General features: G+C 48.6%; 2 non-coding genes across 2 annotated transcripts; one reads left to right on the plus strand and one right to left on the minus strand.

The window, feature by feature from the left end:
- LOC145398541 (5S ribosomal RNA) lies at window positions 1-119 on the minus strand. Its single transcript, XR_013897129.1, has one exon. It is a non-coding gene; the product is annotated as a 5S ribosomal RNA (ribosomal RNA).
- Window positions 120-416: 297 nt separating this feature from the next.
- On the plus strand, window positions 417-535 carry LOC145398571 (5S ribosomal RNA). The gene has a single exon (XR_013897159.1). It is a non-coding gene; the product is annotated as a 5S ribosomal RNA (ribosomal RNA).
- The last annotated feature ends 6,057 nt before the right edge of the window (window positions 536-6,592 follow it).

Raw genomic sequence — 6,592 nt, forward strand, 5'->3', positions numbered from 1 at the left:
TGCCAACAGCATCTGGTGTTCCCAGGCGGTCACCCATCCAAGTACTAACCAGACCCAACGTTGCTTAACTTCGCTGATCGGACGGGAAGCGGTGTACTCAACCTGGTATGGCCGTTGGCAATAAAAATTATAAATAGAAAAAATAAAGAACTTGGACTCTAATCAATGGAATAAAGAAATAAATGAAAAGAAGAGCTTGGTAATTTATATAAATTTTAAATCAAATGCCGGTACTGTATAAAAGAAGAAAAATAATATATACAGTATACCATCCATATCATTATTTAAAAATAGACCATATAATTTACCACTAAATGATGTAAAGATATTTTCAGGAGGCAATATTTAATGCGGCCACCCTTTGCGGGATTAGGGCGTCGGGCTATAGATAGATAGATAGATAGAATATTTAATGGGCCAACGGCCATGCCACGTTGAGTACACCGCTTCCCACCCGATCAACGAAGTTAAGCAACATTGGGTCTGGTTAGTACTTGGATGGATGACCGCCTGGGAACACCTGATGCTGTTGGCATCCCTACATGTCAAGTGGGGTTGGTGGAGGATTAGTGCCCCTCCCTGTAAAACAATTAACTCTAAGCCCTTGGCCACCCCATTTGGGATATATGGCATCTGGCGATGGATGGATGGATGGATGGAATATTTAATGTGGTTTGTGTGAGAAAGCAGAAGGGACCATAAAGGAACTTCAAGGAACGAGCAAGATTCAAAAAGAGAAAACACTCATTTCGTAACAGAGTTGTGGATAATTTGAATGAACTATGCCAGTATGTGATAGAATCAGAATCAGTAATGAAATCTGAGATCAATTTAGAGAAGGCTAGGAGTGATTAAGAGTTAAAGTTTAATAATAAAGCCAAAATTAAGTATAATAAGATCGTTCGTTCTGCCACTGCTGCCACATATTCAACTGAAAGTTCAGAGCTGGATGTAAAGGCCTAGCTGGGCCTCTTCCAGAAGATCTACTGTGAGTAAAACACTTTACACCATGGTGTCCATCCTATCTAGAGGACAGATAAGGATGTACACCTACTGTACAACAGCCTTAAAGAGAAAATGAAAACAATTTATTTGGACAATTACTCTTCAGTGAAGAAAATTTAGGAAGAATAAAAGACTACAAATATCATATGTGGAGGCACAGATGATGGAAGACCTGGATTTGACACAAAAATGGCCACTTTGCAGTAATGGATCCAAAGCTGGAAAACAGTCCTTACAGTCGAAACCTCAAGATCTTGGCTTGCAACCAATACAAACAGATGAAACTCATGTTTCTTTTTTTTTTATGCTAGGAAGAAGGAACCAAAGGCCTCGGGCCTGCAATAACTGTTCCTTCCAAGAGAAAAACAAAATACAAGAGAGAGCCAAATTCAAGATCCGATCATTTCAAGATGCCTGGACACACTGCGTTTGAAGAACTGGAGATCATAGTTAGCAGAAGCCTTTGACTCCACCCTATTGAGAAGAGCTGCATGTGGGGAGCCTACCTACACGAGTGTTGTATTCTACACGGGCTGATAAAACCCGTGAATAGAGTCAACAATTGTGCAGGGGTAAAGAAGGAACAGAGTCAGCTTAGCACACCTAATCTCCTGGAAGCAGATTTTACAAGAGATGTAATATGATCTTTCCAAGATGAGTCCCTAATGGTGTCTACTTCAATGGTTTGGGTCAGTTACTGTAGCTGCCAGACAGCTTCACCAGCCCGTGTCAGATCCAGGTCTTGTCATCTATCATGGAAGAAAAGAGAGAAATTAGGGAAAGAAAGAGGATAAATTTAACAAAGAGCAAGGAAGAAACATGAAAAAGTAGCACACACGAGCACAACACAAGCATCCAAAGTAACAAACCATGTAACAAACAGACAAGACTGCCAATGCCGACTGACCTTATTTGCTTTTTTATTGTGGTAAAATTATCGTTTAAGCCCCTAACTTCACTTTTTTTTTTTTTTTTCAACCTACCGTAACCAATCCAACCTAACTTATACGAGGCTGTACTGTATTAACTGAAGTAACTGGTACTCAAAATTCTTGTCATTGGGAGAACTCTCCATTGGAGAACAGAAAATAATGAATTCCATTAGGGGTTGAAACGATAACAAAACCAATTAAATAAATCAGTGGTTATTTATGTCAACTTTGTAACTACTGTAGCTAATGTGGATTTATCTCAGCTTCTGTATGTTACTGAGTGTCCAGTCCAAGGTAATGGATGGGTTTATGTGTTAAAGTCTCAGGCGAACTTTAAATAACGCCAACAACAACCGGAATATCTAAATATTTACATCACTCATATGCTATTGCTGTGGAGTGACATTTAAACTCGCCGTCACAACAAAAACAAGACAGTTCGCCGTCTGGACGATTCCCCGTCGTTTATTTACATATCAATTTATTTAGCTTTGAGTTGTAAAAGTGATGGTGTATGGTTTCTATAATAAATGTAGAATGTGGCATCAAATGGTCGGTATTAACAGACAAAATATACATCTCTTGCAACGCGAATCAGGCGATGTACGGAAACTTTCACTTCTTTCATTATCGTTTAAGCAGATCAACAAAGGTCCAACTCTGCAGAAATGAAGTGGAAACATTTCTTAATCGGATTAACTCAACCTTTTATTGTAAAAAAAAAATGCAACATTGGTTTTGAAAATTTTGTGCGTATTCAGACAACTAAAATTCCCTTGTATAACGGAAGGATTACATAAGAGATTCCGATTCTTTGTTAGAGTAAAGTGTGATCGTCTTTTTAGTGCAAGTATAGATACTTATAATTAACAACAAGGATTCTGGAAGCCATGTGCTTTAATGCTTCACGTGGTTATACACTGGGTGGTTGCCGTTTCGTATTGTGGAGGATGCAGCTATTATTACGTTCAGGTAGGTCATGTATTATGATTATATGCTCACAGAAAGGATGAAAGTAAGCTGTATACCCCGATCCCGAGTCTGTCGGGGACTTCTTAGCCTTAGGCCGGCATCAATATATTTAATATTGGCAGTATGAGAGCAGAGGAGCGCGTTATTTGAACGCTTTGCATCGGTGAAATCTTGTCCCGGTAAGGTGAGTAATACGATTCCGGTGCTGCCTGTTGTACCGAGCAGACGTGCTTCTCTCCTAGGTGCCCGGAGTGATTGTCAGTGAAGTGTATAGCTCTTCCTCGGCAGCTAGTGCTTCCTCTTGCTGCGAGGTGGAGTATGATCCAGCCCATTTCTATGGATACTGTGGTGTCGGCCATGGATGTAGCGGAGGCAGACCCTTTCAGGCCACCGGGAAAGCGCCCCATAGGCGAGGCTGCCCCGGAGGAGGATAAGGCGACCTCTGGCAAGTCCCTTAGGGTGTCGTCACCACCCACAGCATCGCAGATTGTCCTGGGTGAGGATGCGGCTGCACGACAGAGTGCCGAAGGTGCCGGTGAGTCAGTGCCAACAGCAGCTGTTACCAGAGTGGTCCCTAGTAGGGGTGAGCCAACACCATCCACAGCTGTCAATATGGGTGTCCAGGATGCGGGTGAGTCTGGATTGGCCTGTTTTATTATTAGGTCTGTGCAGGGGTCCAGGATTTTTAACAATCCCCGGCGGCTGTCTGACGCCATCAACTCATCCCCCTTTGCCAAGTATTGTGTAGAGGGTGGCACTAAACCACTGGGAGATGGGACTACCCACTCTCTACATCTACGCCATTGTGATCTGACAAAGCTGACCAGCCCTATGGAGACCCTGACAACCTTCGGTGAGTGGGAGGTCACGTGCCGCAGGGCCCGGTCCTCTGATGATGCAGCAGCCCTCAGCTATGGGAAGATTGGGCCAATCTCCCTAGATGTTGACATAGAGGATTTGGTAGACGGCCTCCGGCCTTTTGACAACGAGTCGTCTAGCTTATTAGAGGCCTCTAGGATCCCTGTACGTTTTCCTGCCCCAGATTCTCCTCGGTTTTCCCAGTGGGTGCGCCTTGTGTATCGGGGCCCTCTCCCATCCAAGGTGCTGTATGGATACATCTACTACAATGTAGGTATGTATACTCCTGCTTTGTTGCGTTGCTATAACTGCCTTCAGTATGGACACACGCGGATCACTTGCCGCAACAAGACCAGGTGCTCGATGTGCAGTGGATACCACCCTTTCAGACCCAGTGAGGGGCAGCCCTGTGACCGCAGCCCCAGGTGCTACATGTGTGGTGGAGATCACAGGGTGGTGTCTAAGCTCTGCCCTGTATATCAGAAGGCCTTCAAGATCCATGAAGAACTCCGCCAGGGTGTGACGCCAGCCCAGGAGGTCAATAGACGGTTGCGTGCTCTCCAGCCCTTGGTCCGTCCCCCTCTTCAGCATTGCCCAAGTCGTCTCCCAAGGTGTCTCAGGTGAGGAAGGGTGTGAGTTTTGCAGACAGTGTTGTTGGCCGCAACCGCTTCGCTGTGCTGGAGGACTTGAGTGATGACTGTTCCCTCCAGGATGTATCGTCAGTGGAGGTGTCGACCAACCCTGCCTCCCCTGCTGCTGTTATAATCCATGAGGCCCGTCCCTTCACGTCCGGGCCGCCTCCATCCCCGTGCCCCTCACCGCCCTCCACCTAGTGCTCCTTCTGGACCGAATGCGGTCCTTGCTGAGGGTGTCGGGGATGTTCCTGCCCTGCCTAGCTCTCCTGACCCACGTCTACGACAGTGTGATCGACCTACAGCCCCTTCAGTGCGTGCCCATCCAGTGCGAGTATCTGACCCCACCTCCAGCAATTGTTCACCCTCCTCGGACTGCCCTCCTCCCTCAGGACCTGGCCAAGGCTTTTTTGATCTTGTCTCTGAGGCCCTGCAACTTTATCGCCACGGACTACCATTCCTTGACATCTGCTCCCGCCTCTGGCCCAAGGTATTGTCCCTACTCTTGTCCTATTCATGCCAGGCCTGAAACATCTCAGCATTATGTTTTGGAATGCGAGATCCCTTGTTCGGAAGTCACAGGATTTTAAAGTACTCTTACATGATTCAAGCCTTGTGTTGTGGGGGTATGTGAGACCTGGCTGCACCCTCACCTGCGGCTCCAACTGGGGGGTTTTTTGACATACAGGTGTGACCGTCCTCAGGGAAGGGGCGGGGGCCTGTTGTTGGCAGTGCGGGAGGACACCCAGAGTGTGCGTCTCGCCCTCACCTCGTATCCTGGGGGACGATTGGAGGTCCTGGCTGTCAGGGTGGCCCTCACGGATGGTTGGGCTTCAACCCTCCTTTGTTACAACCCCTGCCAGGATGTGTCCAGAGAGGAGCTCCTCCACTACTTTGACCAGTTGCCAGCCCCTGCCTTCATCATGGGGGATTTCAACGCCCGTCACCACCACTGGGACCCCGCCTTGGCTGGAGCCCCCAATACCACAGGTTCCTCTCTATTCCAGGTGCTCCTTGAGTCTCACAGGTTTAGCCTTCTTACGCCTCCAGGTCTTCATACCCGGTTTGCTCCTCACAGTGGACAGGCATCTGTACTGGATCTCGGTTTGGGTGACGAGTATTCCATCATCCGATGGTCCATGTGGGACCGTACATGGGCAGTGACCATCTTCCCGTCTTTTGTGACTACCCGACATTGTCTCCAAGAATATCACGAGCGAGTCGTCCTCGCTGGCAGCTTCACGACGATAGATGGACGGCCTTCCAGGAGGCAGTGTCTGCTAGCTTCCCTGGTCGTTGGGGCCTCTCGGCTGAGGATTTTCACAGATGCTGGTGCAGGCTGGACATAGGGTGTTCGGTCAGTCAGCCCGCCGTAGTATAGGCCGATCGGGGGTGCCATGGTGGTCGGCTGCTTGTGCCTCGGCTGTGCAAGCCCGCCGCCAGGCCTGGCGAGCCTGGAGTCGTTACTCCCACACGGGCCCTTGGGGATCGTTACCGACGCCTGGATGCAGTATGTAAGCGCACCATCAAGGTAGCCAAGCAGAAGGCATGGTCCTCTTTTTGTTCCAGCCTCTCCTTCTCCACCACATGCTCCCGCACCTGGAGGTTTTTGAAGGCCATGAAGGGTGGCCCGACAACATATTCATATCCCTTGTGTCGTGATGGAGCGGATCTCCTGGATGACCTCTCCAAGGCTGAGCTCTGGCGTCATTCTTTGCGTCCACAGCTGGGTGTTCCACCGACTTTACCTACAGCTCCCGAGTTTATTTCTGCCATCCACAGGGGCGTCTCAACTCCCCCTGCCAGTGACCTCCATTGCCCGTTCACGGCCATTGAACTCCGGGATGCCGTTGCTTCTCTACACCCGAGGAGGGCGGTTGGCCCTGACATGGTGGCTAATGACTTCCTCCTACATCTGCCGCCCCAGCCTACACAGTCACTTGCTGTCAATTTACAACAACAGTTGGCAGACCGGCACATTCCCTGAGGTATGGAAGGAGTCAGTGCTGCTGCCTTTCCCAAAGCCAGGCAGGGACCCCACCATCACGTCGTCTTATCGGCCCATCGTTCTTCTGTCCTGTGTGGGGAAGCTGTTAGAGAAACTGGTGGCTCGTCGGCTCTCTTGGTGGCTGGAGTCCCGTGGCCTGCTCTCCAGGGTTCAGTGTGGTTTCCGGCCGGGCCAGGGAGCTTTGG

Source organism: Coenobita brevimanus, chromosome 45, assembly GCF_032717465.1.
Source record: "Coenobita brevimanus isolate Jiangsu-jjx chromosome 45, ASM3271746v2, whole genome shotgun sequence".
Lineage (NCBI taxonomy): Eukaryota > Metazoa > Arthropoda > Malacostraca > Decapoda > Coenobitidae > Coenobita > Coenobita brevimanus.